The sequence below is a fragment of the Triturus cristatus genome, chromosome 8 (genome assembly GCF_964204655.1).
Source record: "Triturus cristatus chromosome 8, aTriCri1.1, whole genome shotgun sequence".
NCBI lineage: Eukaryota > Metazoa > Chordata > Amphibia > Caudata > Salamandridae > Triturus > Triturus cristatus.
The window spans coordinates 1,365,505,108-1,365,520,545 of NC_140591.1; the positions used below are offsets into that span (position 1 = coordinate 1,365,505,108).

The 15,438-nt window shown below is 41.8% G+C and overlaps 1 protein-coding gene across 8 annotated transcripts in view; it reads left to right on the forward strand.

Moving 5' to 3' along the window:
* The window catches only part of GABPA (GA binding protein transcription factor subunit alpha), a 284,030-nt gene that overhangs the window by 215,700 nt on the left and 52,892 nt on the right, over positions 1-15,438 (forward strand). The window lies entirely within an intron of this gene.

Below are 15,438 nucleotides of genomic sequence, written 5' to 3' on the forward strand. Positions count from 1 at the left end.
TAACCATGAAGTCTGTTGTGATATATGAAACTGAATCGAAAGAAAATGTGCATATCCGGTAATTAACTATAGTTTTGCACATTTTTTATGTATTACAGATTAAATCTCAATTTAATATATTTTTCTTCATTTGCTATCACGGGCAGTAAATGTATAAACCAGTTGAAAATATCGGTGCATTGTTGATATGCCCCATTTCCAGTGTGTTTGAATGGATGCCAACCTAATGTAGTGCCAGAATTATTTCCACAAAGCTGTTAATTTAAAAAGTGATGTGAAGTAGTTACCAATTCTGCAGTTTTCTGTGTGTAGTACTAGCTCTCTTTCATGAATGCAGTCTGCCTTCCTCGTGTTTTTGTCACTTCTAGAAGGTAGCCAGTTAATCTTCTAAATCCAGTTTCAATTCCTGTTGCTCCATTGCCAAGGATCACTTAATTTATTTCTGCTTTTACAGGTTTGGGGGATCTTACACTTAATACTGCCCAAAATATATTGGTACAAAAAATTCCAATTCAATACATTTTCTTCTGACTTCATATTTAACCAAATAAATCAATGGATAACTGCAACTTAGTTTAGCGCTTAGACTTTATTTTTCAATGTATTTTATCTAATCTGACACACTCACTAGATATATTTTAAACTTATTTCATTATATTTTACTAAGCATAGAAAAGCATTTGTTCTAAGATTTACGTAGAAGAGTGTTTTACTTTCTGCCTAATCGTTGAACTCTATTTTTTTATTTTATTCAATTCATTGTAGATTTTTTTTCCTCCTGAGCTCAATTCTTAGTGATTGGAAGCACCTAGTCAAGTGGCTGCAATCCCAACTTTGTGCCCATCACCTTCTTGAATGTCTTTTCTCTTCTTCCTCTCCCACCCCATTGTCATTTATAGTGGAATCAGGTTAATATTTTATTTGTGGAGAGGTGGAATGTCCAGCCTTTCCACACTAAATAAGGCGAAGTTCAAGGGATTTGGCTACCAGGCAAACTGGCAGTGTGCCAAAGGTAAACCTGCCCGTACCCTTTCTTCCCTGGTATCTATGCCCAGACAACTTTTGTTCTCTAATTAATACCCGTTCTTTGAAACGTAGCCGAAATTCTCAGCCTAGTCCTTGTTAACAAGCTGTATATTGTCTTTATTAACGAGTGTTGATTCACAGTGCATCAGCATCGGATTGTGCGCTAGGTGCACATAGAAACTATAACTCACTCCTTCTCCCTTGTCCATAAAAAAAGATGGCGGTCTCACTATTTTCACAAACTAGCTACATTTTTAGTCATCCTAAACAACCGTGCTTTGAGCTTTATCTTTCTAGTTCCAACACACATTTAGCCTTAGGTCTTTCATTCTCTGCTATCATTTAACTGCATTGTAAGTGACAACACTGCATTTTTTTCAACCATCTGCACAAAAAGTGGTATCACTAGTTTCCTGCCAAAACAACCTTAAAAAGAAAGAAACTGGGCAAAAGGGCTTAATTCCTCATCTATATCCACAGGAAGTGACATTACTGCATTTTTCTATTTTTAACTGCACTGGAACTGAAGACAGTGCATTTGGAATATCATTGATGAATTCTCATCACCTCATCAGTCCTACATGTCCCACTCCACCGTATTGTGTGATTTCAACCTTCAAGACAGCACAAACTAAAAAAAATAGAACATAGCAAAAAATCAAGAGACACCCTCATAAACTTCGGCACACTCAACATAATATAGCATATCCAAAACCAACACACTCCAAATGCCACATCCTCAACCTTATATTCTCAACATCACCCACAATGCTATACAAACCAACCGTATTTGTATTGAACCAACCACTTATTTATTTAGTGTTTTATATAGTGCGAACATGACCCGATATGGTGTCTGAGCGCTTGACAGAGAGATATCGGTCCCGATTGCGACAGTTGCAAGTATCATAAACTTAACAATGAAGAACAATATAAAACAGTGGCCAGTAAAAGTTATCTGTACTTACAATAATATCTCAGGCTGACCAAATAAGTCAAATTACAAATTTCCTTTATTACCATCAAAGGACTCTGAGTTAAAAATTTAGCTGAGCGCTCGCCTAAATAGCTTAACGAGAAGGAGACCCTGGTAAAAGTTGTGTAGATCCCAGTGCGCTTTATTCAGGAAGTCATTATGGGGCCCTTCTGAATTATAAATCCGTAGGGAACCGATGATGAGTCAATAGACGATTAGGTGGTTGTTTGTAGAGAGTTATGGTAGGAATTTATCCATTAGGAAGATCTTGGCCTGCTTCTTGAATTTTGAATGGAAGGGTATTCTTCTAATATTTGGCGATAATGAGTTCCAGAATCTGGAGGGTAGTGGGCTGAGAAAGTTCTGTTGTATGTTTTCTTCTTCTGAAACAGTGGAGGTTTCAGCACAAGATCTTTTGTGCCCCGGGAATCCCTTCCTCCTCCACATATCACCACTTTCTGAGCCAGATACGCTGGTGTTTTTAAGTGAAGCGCCTTATGTGTGATGCAGGCCAGTTTGAGTTGTACTCTGGTTTCGTACGGTAGCCAGTTCTGAGCTTTTAAGTGCGGCGAGGTGTGATCACATTTTGTAGATCCAGTTATGAGTCTTGCGGCTACGTTGAGACAGGCTTTTAGCCGAGCTGTAGAGATCTTAGGCAGGCCAGATAGAGTTGAACATCCATATTCTATCTTAGCGATGACCAAGGCCTGAACTGCCATTTTGAGGTCTGATGTTTCTTGGAATGGTTCAGTTTTCTAAGACAACTCATGTGGTACCGGCGGTTTTAGCCAACAAGTTGGATGTGGGTTTGCATGTTCAGGTTCCTGTCCAGTGTGATTCCTATTGATTTGGCTGTGTCCACTAAAGCCCGGTGTAGTTAAGGGCAGTGGTCAGTTTGGTCCATTCCTTTATTTCCGAAGAGATTTTGGGGGTGAGGGGTGGAATTAGTAAGAATTCAGTTTTTTGCACGTTTAGTTTGTTGATTGTTAGCCAGTAAATGGTCATCTTTAGTGCTTCATTCATTGACTTGATCTCCTCCAGTGACGAGACTTTAATGTAAATCTGTGTGTCATTTGCATACATATGAAACAAGATTTTGGTGTGTCAGTCTTTCAGCCAGAGATTCGTGTAGAAGTTTGAGAGTTGGGGAAAGAGTTTATCCTTGCGGTACACCAGTCGTAATAGAGGACGGCGATGGTAGCTTTTGATTTACTAAAAATCTTTGCGATCTGTTCTCCAGGAAAGATTTAAACCATTCAAGGACGGTTCCTGACAGTTCCATCTTGCTTCCGAGTCAATCTAGCAATTTATCATGGTTGACGGTGTCAAACGCAGGCGAAAGGTCCAAAAGAATTAGGAGACAAGATTTGTCTTGATCTAGAGCTTGCAAGGCGTCATCCACTATATGAAGTATTATAGTTCTGTACTATGGTCTGGTTTGAAACCCAATAGGCAGCCGTCCAGAACATTATGTTTAGATATGTGTTGCCTCAGTTGTTGATGTACACATTTTTCTAGCACTTTCGCTTATTTGGGAATATTGGATACTGGCCTGAAATTATTTGGGTCAGCAGGGTTCGAAGTTGATTTTTTTAGGTCTCCTCTAGGCAGCGCTTGCCCTGTCTCTTCGAGACATGCTGTATTCAGGATATGTGCATAAAGCTCCGCCCTCTTTCTGCCCAGCTTTTTAATTGGCTCCTGTCCCGGTCTTTTGTAAATGGTGGCTTTTCATTAGGCAATAGGCTTAGTAGTCCCTCCTTAGTAACCGCCTTGTCTGTTCTTGTAACCTCCCATGAGGACACCCCTGTTACATGTGCTGTTACTCCCTAGGCCTTAATTACAGCCTCAAGGGACTATTTTCTTAAAAGGCTTCAGGCAGGACACACTCTTGGTCCTAAGTTAGGCTGGCAGTGCTTACTTCACTCACAATAACATTTCTCACTTATATGAGCCCGTCAATTTTCAATGCAATAGGTCTCGCATTTGAGCTGTTGGCATTGAAAATTATAGTGTTTTTTAATTTTGCTTTTTTATACCATTGACAGTAGTGCTATGCAAATAGAATAATTCCACTGCAAATAAAAACAAAACTAAACTTTTTGCTCCATCTTTTTAATTGGGGCCTGCCCCTGTCCTTTGTAAATGGTGGTTTTTCATTGATTAATAGGCTTAGTAGTACTTCCTTAGTACTACCTTGTCTCTTTTTATAACCTCCCCATGAGAACATCCCTAGTTATGTGTCATTACTCCCTAAGTTTTACGTACAGCCTTGTTTTATGTGTTATTACTCCCTAAGTTTTAAGTACATCAACTGAACACTATTTTCTTAATGGACTTAAGAGTGAACACCGGCTTTAGCCTAAGAGAAAGCTTGCAGTGGTTACTTTACTCACTAGCACATCTCGCATTTATAGGATACCTTATGTAAATTTCCCTTCATCAGCTCCACACAGAGTAGAACCTAATCCGGAATGAATATAATTATTATTTTGTCACATATCAAAGCTACTAATTTTATATATGGACATAGCTTTTTGAATGTACTCGTGGTACTGTCTTGCATGCAATGCATTATGGGCAGGGTGGATTTACTAGATCTACTGCAGGGTGCAGTACCATCTGTGGCCAACAGAGGTCCAATGGCACCTCTTTTGGCCACATATGGTACTGCACCCTGTAACATGGCTAGGTAAAAAATAAGGGTGGGCGGAATTTGCGAAATTGCACAAAATCTCCGCGAGCATGCGAAACTTTCGCGAAGATGCGGAGATTGCTTTTCCCGCCCGTTCGTGATGTGTTTTTGCGTGCTCGCGGGGAAATAGATCTCCAACTTGCCCATCCGGTCGCTAATGGGCGCGGCCATCTTGCTCGTGATGCTTATTTCCTGTTCGCGGTCGCAATGACGTGCTCGCGATTTCAAACTCTCGCGGGATAGCGACACCTGCTACCAACAATCCAACATCTTGTGGCGCGCGCGAACGGATAGGAAAACTCGTCGGCGAACGCAGGGACCCGGTAAGTCGCGAGCGAGAATGCATTTTTAAAGCGCGAACAAGAAAAATACTTCCATTTCGCGGCAGGTTGCGAAAGTTTTTACATTTTCGCGCTCTCCGCGGAACGCGAAAATGTCAAAATATCGCAAATTCCGCAAACGGAACGAAATTTACCGTCCAGGCCTAGTAAAATACATAACTCCAACTTTGCAGGGTGCAGTACTATATGTGGCCAAAAGAGGGCTCATGGGACTTCTTTTGGCCACATATGGTACTGCACCCTGCAACATGGCTTGGTAAAAAAAGCATTTGCAATACAATAGGGCTGCCATTTACGCGAGTTTGAGCTATTGACATTGTAAATGACAATGCCTTTTATTTATGTTTTGGTTTTAAAACAAATAAAAAGCATTGCCATTTACAATGCCAATAGCCTAAACTCCCATAAATGCGAGACCTATTGCATTGCAAATGCTTGTTTAAGATGGGATGACTTGCTCAGTTTTTAGGCAGTCCGGTATGGAGCCTTGCTACAGAGAGGCATTGATTATCGCAGTCCAGATGGGGACCACCAATTGGTTGGTTGTCCCCAAGAATTTCGAAGGGAGAGGATCCTAGAACTGGTTATTTGGCTTTGTAGACGAGAGCTATACCTCTGTGCCTTCTCGGTGTCCCACCAACAAACTAAGGTCAACACAGAAGAGAAGACAAGACCTTTGGATCCTCGCAGGCATTTCTGTGGAAAACCTAATAATTGAACTAATCTCTCGCTCTTTCAACTCTATATCCAATGCCAACACCCTTCTAAACACCTACAACACTTTTTGGCAGACTGTGTGCGTCCAAACCCCAAAGAAAATAGAAAAGTCCAAGCCAAGGGTTCTATCTTGGTGCTCTAAAAACATGGCTGCCGATAAACTATCCATCCTCACACAGGAAAAAAAAGTGAATTAAAACAGAACTTCTGATGACCTCATGATGCTGATGAGCCTCTGCGCATCACTTCTACCAAAGCAAAGCACTGTACCAATAGTATAAATGAAGCCACCAGTGGAAGCAGAAGACTTTTCAAGACACTCGAGCACTGCATCAACCCCCTGCTGGACTCGCCAACTCCTTACTCCATAGAACAGTGCAACACCATTAACCTCTTCCTCATTTAAAAAACATACAGGAGATCCGACAGCACAAAGGCAACACCAAAATTGCTTCAACTGTTACTCCTACCCCTTCCTGCAGAATCCCTCAGCGGTCATCTGTCAAAGCCCTATCTCGTGTACATCTTGCCTACATACTAAACTCCCTTAAAGCCGCTTCTTAAGACGATGTTTTGCACTCGTGATCATCAAAGCTCTCTGAGGATTCGCTTACTCTGTCCAAGGCCAAAATGTTTTATAAATGGGAGACCAGTCCCTCCCATTTATAAAACATGGTACAATTGCCTACCGCCATCACCCTGCACCCGGAGAGCTTGGTGGGCCAAGCTTCCACTTCCAGAGTAAATACTGGCGCATTCCCTACCACCCCACCGGATAGGGAAATCTAAAAGGCTGGACACGTTGGGTAAGAAAATGTTTTCTCCAGCCTGTCATTGTGGTCTGTGAACACTGCATGCCTTTTGAGCCATTACGCCCATTCCTTTTGAGATTCAGTTCCGCAGGTGCAGCCTATGGTCCCGGAGGAGGCTCGGACCATACTCTCCTAAGCTACGGCTGATATGAGAGATTTAGATATCCAATGTAGGCTGGACATGACCAACTCACTAGATAGATCGATTTCTTCGTGGGTAGCCTTACGGTGCCAATCGTGACTGAGGACAATGGATTTTCAGAAGATGTCCATGCTTGACTTATGAACAAGCTCTTTGGCTCCCGTCTCTTCGAAGACCAGGCAGACTCGGCGCTAGAGTGCTTCAAGGATTGTGAGTTACGGCAAGATCGTTGGGCCTTTCCATGGCCCCTGTCAACCCCAGTCTGCCTTTCGTGGCCAAGGAAGGGGCTTCCAGACGCGTCTCTAGCTGCCCAGCCAACAGGGCCCGCACGCTTCCGACCCCCTGTGTGGCCAGTTACGCACCACCCTCAGACCCCATGGGTCAGGCAGCCAGAGGTCGCCACGGTAAACCCCCCCAACGGCAGGAGCCGCTGCACCCAAGCTTCTTTAGTTTGTCCTTGGACCATAATGGGCCACCTGTGGGAGGTAGGATTCCCCATCACCTGCACCAAAGGTGGTCAATAACATCAGACCTCTGGGTTCTCCAGCTTGTCCGAAGGGGCTACTCTCCCCCATTGTGACTATTCCCCCACCCTTGCCACCCACTTATTACAGGCTAACTGAGGAACATTTCTACTTTCTCTACCATGAAGTGGCAGCTCTTTTGGCCAGTGGCGTTTTAGAGAGGGTGCCTGCATCAGACAGAAGTCGTGGTTACGTTTCCCACTACTTTCTGGTACCCAAGAAAGACGGAGGTCTTAGTCCTATCCTAGACCTATGACCTCAATTTCATCCTGAAAAAGGAGAATTTCAAAATGGTCTTGCTCGTACAAGTCCTGTCTGTCCTGGACCAGGAAGACTGGATGTTAGCATTGGACTTTCAGGAAGCATACTACCACATCCCTGTCCTGACTTCCCACAGATGTTACTTGCGGCTCACGGTAGGTCACAAGCACTTTTAGTTCACTGTGCTCCCCTTTGGCCTTACCAGCACCCCTCAGGTGTTCATCATGGTGATGGCAGTGGCTGCAGCTTATCTGTGGAGATCAGGGGTGCCAGTCTTCCAAAATCTCGACGACTGGCTGTTAAAGGCAGGCTTGTCCCAGGCAGTCGTCTCCACCTTCAGACTACGGCAGACCTCCTGCACTCGTTGAGCTTCATTATCAACCTGCTGAAGTCACACCTTATCCCTTCTCTGACACCCCCTTTTATGGGAGCTATTCTGGATACAGTGCAGTTTTGGGCTTATCCTCCCAAACGCAGAGTCCAGGATATTCAGGCTATTATACCAATGTTTCTGCCTCTATCCTGGGTTTCGGTGAGACTGACCCTGAGGCTGCTGGGCCCAATGGGCTCCTGCATCCTGCGTGGGACACATGCCCACTGGCATATTGCTGCTCTGCTGTGGGACCTGAGGTTCTAGTTATTAGGCTGAGCGCTCTAAGTAAATGTTGTAAGCTCCGACTGCACTACTGACAGAGGTTCCAGTATGTTTAGGAAAATGAGGCTAGGTATAATGCTCCCACAATGCTCTCTGATTAGATGCAAACATATGCAAAAGCTTTAAAGCAAGATTGATGATTCTTTAGTTTCAAATAACATGTTCGCAAAAAAATGCAAGTAGGAAAAAAACACTTAGCTAAACTACTGTATAATATAAGGTACTATTTCTATGCATCATCATTTAGTAAAATATGTTGATGCATGCTACTATTTCCCCCAAAATTTTTTAATGGAAAATCAGTGTAACCAGTTTCAATAAGATCATGGGAAACAAAAATAAACAATCATTGGCAAAGCTTTAGGTCTAAAATTGGTAGTCAGCCTTTTGGTTTTGTCAATGCGTGACTTGTTTTGGCATGGGTTTTGTAAAATCTTATTGATGTGGGAGCTGCCAGCCCGTGACAAACATTGACAAAAGCAAAAATTGTTTTTTGGGTTTTTTTTTGTCTTTTTTGTCCTCATTTGCCTCTTAAAACACCATTTCGCTTTTACTCTTTTTATCCAGCCGAAATGCTCATAACCTCATAATGCTGACTTGAGTAATCTGGGGAGGAATAGAGCCACATATACACGGACCCTGGATTGGTGGCTCTCACACCCCAAAAAACACCCAATATCCACATATTCTTTGTCGGAGGGAAAAAAGAAAACCCACCACATCGAAACAGGTGCTTTCAGCCGAGTGCAAGAGAGGCTTAATCATAGGACTCTCAATCCAATTAATTAGTTGGTTGATTCCACCAACATAATAAAGGTACCCAGAACCCATGCCTTCGTCCTCCCTCGACTGACATATCCAAATTGGCCACTCTCTTCACGGATGATCTCCGGTCCTCATACCTTGGTGGAAATTTTGATACCCAGAGTTTACAAATTTCTCTACGGGCTAGCACAATTGTATAAAAAATCAAATCTGCATTGTTTTTACTCATTACTACCTGAGCATCTAAAAGCCCAAAAATGATTAGTAAAGCGCTTACCTCAATTTGGATCTTCAAAGAATCAGATAGCGCTTTACTTACGGCACCCCAAAACGCTTGAATCTTGGGGCAGAGTAGAAACATATGCAGATCATCTTCCTTCATGCTGCCACACTTCGGACGTGCCACCTCTCCTCCTTTCCCAAACTTGGATAACTTTTGAGGGGACCAGTATGCTCTGTGGATGGTGAAAAGAGGATTCCTTCTCAGGTGTGCAGGTCTTACTATTTTGTATAAAGTAGACATAGATACTTGCCATTGTTCTTCCAACGTTGCAGACTGCAAGCATCTTCCCCACAGCTCAACTGGTAAAAGAAATTTCCGTCCTCCATGTCCACCATCAGCCAGTACCAGAGTGCAATTTCCTTTTTTGGGCTCTGATTGGAGATTAATTTCTCCTCAAATTTATTATACTTCCCAATCTCTGTAGTTGAAGGTTGGAACCAGCTCCGAATCTGAAGGTACTTCAACCTAGACAATCTTTGATCAGCTTCCTGATTTACAATAATCCCAAGATTTCAACTGACCTTCCTGTAAAAGATGATTCCAAGCAGCTATGCCGGCTTCCCTCAAGGGAATAGCTAACACATCTTTAGACCATTCAGGAGAGCCCGGAGAGTCCCAGATAGGGGCAAAATAGCTAAAGTATGGCAGTTTAACCTCTTTCCTCGCCCTATACCATGTTTCAGCCATACCTCGTAAGATCTTCAACCTAACTTTCTTAAAACATTTGGGTTGGCATATTTGAACATGAAACCATCTTCCGTCAAATTTTGATTCCTCAACTGGACCTCAAATAATGCACCTAAATCAGACTTTGGGAGTATAGCCATAAGCATCCTTCCATTTTTGAGCAGGAAGGACCATGAGTAAAAGAGCAGATCTGGTAGCGCCAAGCCCCCCTTTTCCAGTCTCCTTCTCAATTTCTTTTAAGAGATCCTTGGCCCCTTGGAAGCCCAAATAAACGAACCAATCTGACTCTGGAGTTTTAAAAACCAGGATTTGCAAAAAGTAAGAGGGATAGCCTCAAAGAGAAAAGTAAACCGTGGAAGAATTACCATCTTTATTCAATTGACCCGGCCAAACACCGACAGAGGAAGGAGAGCCCAATTTTTCAACAGGGTAAGAACTTCTTTTTTAACCGAATCAAAATTAACTTTCGTGACATTCATAATATCATGTGTAATTTTTACCCCTAGGTATCTCATCTCATTAGTGCACCTTACTGCACTAGCTCCCAAATTCCAGGCCATAATCTCAGTTTTCTGTTTGTTAATTTTATAACCTGAGATTTTGCCAAAGTCGGTAGTAATTCTTGAAATCGACTCGAGAGCTTTCTGTGTGTCCCTAGTAAAAATCACAATATCTTCTGCGTACAGGCCAATCTTTTTAGTCCATCCTTTGTATTCAAAAGGTAACATTTCTAGAGATCCTCTTAATCTTCTAGCCAATGGTTCAATATATAAATCGAATAAGAGGGGGGACAGGGGACAACCTTGTCTAGTACCCCTTGAGATCTGGATCAGGTCTGTCAGGGCCCCATTGACTAAGACTCTAGCAGTCGGAGCAGCATAGATACCTTCCAAGGTTCTGCTAATATTAGGGCCAAGATTTAGCGGTTTAGATACTGCTTTTAAAAAGACCCAGTTAACGCTATCAAAAGCTTTAGCAGCATCGAGTGCTATGACCGCCAGAGGGAGCTCATAGGTGGTGGCCAAATCTATTGCTAGATTACAGCAGAGGGACCCTGAGTATATTAATAAGTGAGGAAGAGCTCAGGGAAAAGGACAAATGAAAAACAAAACTTCCTACACTGTATCACTTAAATTGGAGGCAATATGTCCATACAATGAAATAATACCCACAGTCAACGGTATATAAAACTATATTATTTCATTTATTATTTGCTTTTATCATTTTTTTTTTTTTTTTTAAACAATTTTCATACTGTGTTGTAATACATATAATGTAATTCACATCAAACTATAGAAGCCTTGGTCCTATGGTTAAAATTTACAACCCATGATTTTAATTGTCTAAATATTGTTGCAGATTTATTATCTTTTATTGTGTGTCTATATGTGGTATATATGTTTTGCTATTTGTGTAATGGTTGTACAATTAATTATTAACTGTGCTTCTATAGTTTGATGTGAATTACATTATATGTATTACAACACAGTATGAAAATTGTTTAAAAAAATAAATAAAAAAATGATAAAAAAAATGATAAAAGCAAATAATAAATGAAATAATATAGTTTTATATACCGTTGACTGTGGGTATTATTTCATTGTATGGACATATTGCCTCCAATTTAAGTGATACAGTGTAGGAAGTTTGGTTTTTCATTTGGCCAAATCTATTGCGCCTATAAGGTTGAACGTTAGATCTTTAAGCGTTCGACCACGAATAAACCCCTTTAGATCCTCATGTACAACCAATGGAATTACCCCGTTCAGCCTTTCTGCAATAATTTTCGCAAACAGCTTATAATCGCAGTTTAAAAGAGATATTGGCCTATATGAATCACAATTTTTAGGTGATTTATCGGCTTCAGGATTAGGGCAATAGTGGCCTCTTTCCATGAATCTGGAAAGCCCACTCCGGATAAAAATATTCCATTAAACATACGTAACAGTATTGGTGTTAACACTTCCGCCAAGACCTTATAAACTTCATGCGGCAGACCGTCTGGCCCAGGAGCTTTCCCTTTCTTACCCTCTTTTAAAACCTTTTGGATTTCCAATATACTTATACTACTATTCAGAACCTCACTTTTGTCCATAGGTAGTTGGTCGCTCAAATCTAGAGCCAACCAGCTAGCTGCTTCTTCTTGAGTGACCACTAAGTCTTCCTGGTAAACTTCCCCATAATACTTTTGGAAGGCCCGTTCTATAGCCTGATTTTCAGAAAATAGAACCCCAGATTGTTCACACCTGATATCCTTAATTGTGTTCCTAACTTGATCGTTCTTGACTTTCCAAGCTAATAGTTTACCGGATCCCTCTCCATATTCAAAATGTGCCAAACGACTAGTATCCCACCTTTCTTTTAACCTCCCCTGGACAATTGTTGAGAGAGTTTCCTTTAGGGTCTCAATTTCAGTCAATCTGAGATCTTGTTGTCCCAGATTACTTACTGAAATCAGGTCATTTTCAAGGTAACGAATCTGCTGTTCCATATTTGAGATCTCCTGAAGGTATGATCTTCTCCTGGCTGCTGCAAGGGTACCTAGTCTGCCTCTTAAAAATGCCTTATATGCATCCCAAACCATTCCTATCGAAGAGGAGCCCAGGTTAATATAAAAAAAACCCTGCTGTCTCAGAAGTTAACATTTCAAGATATTGTGGGTCTAGCAGGATGGAACGATCTAATGCCCATCTAGATTGAGAACACGGTTGACCCAACTTAATTCGAAGTAGTATAGCTGAGTGGTCTGAAAGATGTACCCCTATATGGTGAATATCTAGTACTGCATCCCTTAGTTTATTATCGACTAGGAAATAATCAATCCTAGAGTGGTGCCTGTATTTTTTATTATGGAATGTAAAGCTTCTATATAGGCCCGCTTTCTCTCGCCAAACATCTGAAAGACCTAGTTGTTTTTTCAAATGATGCACCATTGCCGACATTTTAGGATTAACTGCCGCCTTACTGGTCGATGATCTATCCAACTTGTGATCACTTACAGTATTAAAATCTCCCGCCATTATAATCGGGTCAGAAAAGTTTAATAGCTCAGCATATAGGGCTTCCAGAGGGCCTATGTCATCTTGATTGGGGCCATAATAGCCTACCAACGTATAATTATGGCCATAAATCTTCACCCTTACTATTAACCACCTGCCTGAAACCGCAGATATCTTGCCTTCTATCGTGATGTTTGTTCCCTTTTTAATCAGAATGGCGACACCCTTTGTTACCGCTGTTTGCTTTGATACAACTGCCCGAGAAATCAATTTTTTAGCTACAAAAAATCTAGTAGCTTCTGCCTCTGTCAAGTGGGTCTCCTGCAGAATAAGAATTTGTGCTTGGCAATCTCTCAAGTATTGAAGAATTTTTTCTCGTCTGGCTCTACCCCTTAACCCGTTGACATTCCAAGAGAGTATTTTTATCTCATTCATTGCTTTCTTGACCACCATCTATGAGCTAGATTCTAATTGCACAGAAAATAGAGGTTGAAATTCTGGTACGGCAAATGAGGATACATTTTTTTTTTTTCCCCCCAATTCTGCTCCCCACCCTGTGCCCCCCACCCCCAAGGATAACCCTTCCCTGACTTATCAAATTAGGGAAACCCTATGGGTGCCCTTTGTCCGGAGTAACCTAGTATTCTACATGTATATAATCTGTATTTAAAAAGCATTTGTTTTTTATATATATATATATATAGAAGGACAAGAAGAGAAAAGGAGTTTTTCAAGAGGGAAAGACAGTAGGAAAGGTACCTTTCGTATCAGGGCCCTGACTGCAGAGATTCAATAAAGTTATCTACTTCTTCTGCACAGCGGAAGGAATGCATTTTATTGTTTAGCATTACCTTCAGCATTGCTGGAAATTTCAATTGCACAGATGCCCCAAGCTTCTTTAAAGGGTCAATTCTTTTGCCTAACTCCCATTGCCTATTGGAAGTATCACTCGAGACGTCTGATCTGACCTCAAAACTTACTCCATCAATCTGCAATGGCTTTTTTGTCAATGCACGAGTAAGAATTTTCTCCTTTAGGGAAAAAGTCAGAAAATTAACCAAAATTCTTCTTGGGTTAGGCCTGTTTGAGTTAAGTCTGTAAGGGTCTCTATGGATCCTCTGGATATCTCTACTAATCTCTTCCTCTGTCTCTTCCAAAAGTAACTCCCTTTTAATTAAATGCACTAGGAATAGTTTAATATCATCTCCTTCCTTGCCCTCTGGAAATTTCAAAAACTTCAGATTGTTTCTCCTTTGAAAGTTTTCCAATCTCTCGAGCCTCTCCTGTTGTTCCTTATCTCTTCTTTTCAATGCCTCTATCTCTGCTGAGTTGCCCACCAGTGTTTCCTTAAGGACCTTTACTTCCCCTTCAAGGAGCCCTGTTCTCAAGTTTAGCTCGTCAAATTTCTTCTCCAGGTTATCACAGGTATCTCAAATAACTTTTTGGTTGTTTTTTGAGATTTCAAAGCGGGTTTTTAATTCGGTCGTAAGGCTTTTAAGCAGCGAGGTAATAGATAGATCATCATTGCTTAAGAATTTTGGGGAAGATGGCGTCTCCTCATTGGGAAGGTTATTAGTGGTTGCCATTTCCACAAAACTCGAGAGGACAGGAAAGGGGTCAGAGGTTTCAGGATCTATTTCTAAGACCCGATAGCGATAGCAAGCCCTCCGTGTTGATATCTTTATCCTGTTCAGAGGCAGAAAGCAGTAACTGAGTACTATTGTTCGTTTTAATTTGATTGTCCTGCTCCGCGTTAGAGTCCGTCCCAGCACTAAGTGTTGTAAGTGTTGAAAGGGGGTCACCCAAAACCGTGGTTTTTGGAAAGATTTTAAAGTACGTCCTGAGTGAAGGGGTAACCCTAATCTTTCGTTCCAAATTGGATCTCTTTTTAATTCTATTTCTTGCCCCCGTCTCTTTAACTATGGGCTCCTGTCTTAATGTGGACCCATTAGTAGAATTTATATTGTCCGGTACATTATGCACTCCAGCTATTTTTAAATTAGAGTCTGCTTTATTTATTTTACAGATATTATTTGGGGTCGCCTCAAATGGAGCTGTAACCACAAGATCCACTGCACCCGTACTTCTTAAAGTGTACATGGCAACCTTCTTGACCCCCTCGGGTTCCTCTATCCCTTTTCTCCCCCCTCTTGGTAACTTGGAGCTCATATAGCTTAGCTCAGAAGGTAAGGATTTCTATGAGCGAGCACTGGAGGATAACCGGGTTAGGGACCCTACCTTACTTGTAAGTTTGTTTTTTGTTCGCGCTGGAGACAACGAAGTAACAGACACTGTTCCAAGCCTCTTTTCCGGTCCAGTTTCTTTGACGAGGAAACCCTGAGTGGAAAACAGGGGACTGGTGCTGCTCTGCCTGTCGCCAACTCCTCTCGCCCGGAAGGAAATCCGAGAGGCGGCACGCCTACCCCTGTGGAGCTCCAGCGCCGCTCTAGACCACGTCTGTTCCCCCACAGTAATGGAAAAATGACGCGGAGCGCAATGCTATCGGCAAGCGGGGGAAGACGACAGAAACAATACTCTGATCAAAGGTAAGCGGCCAA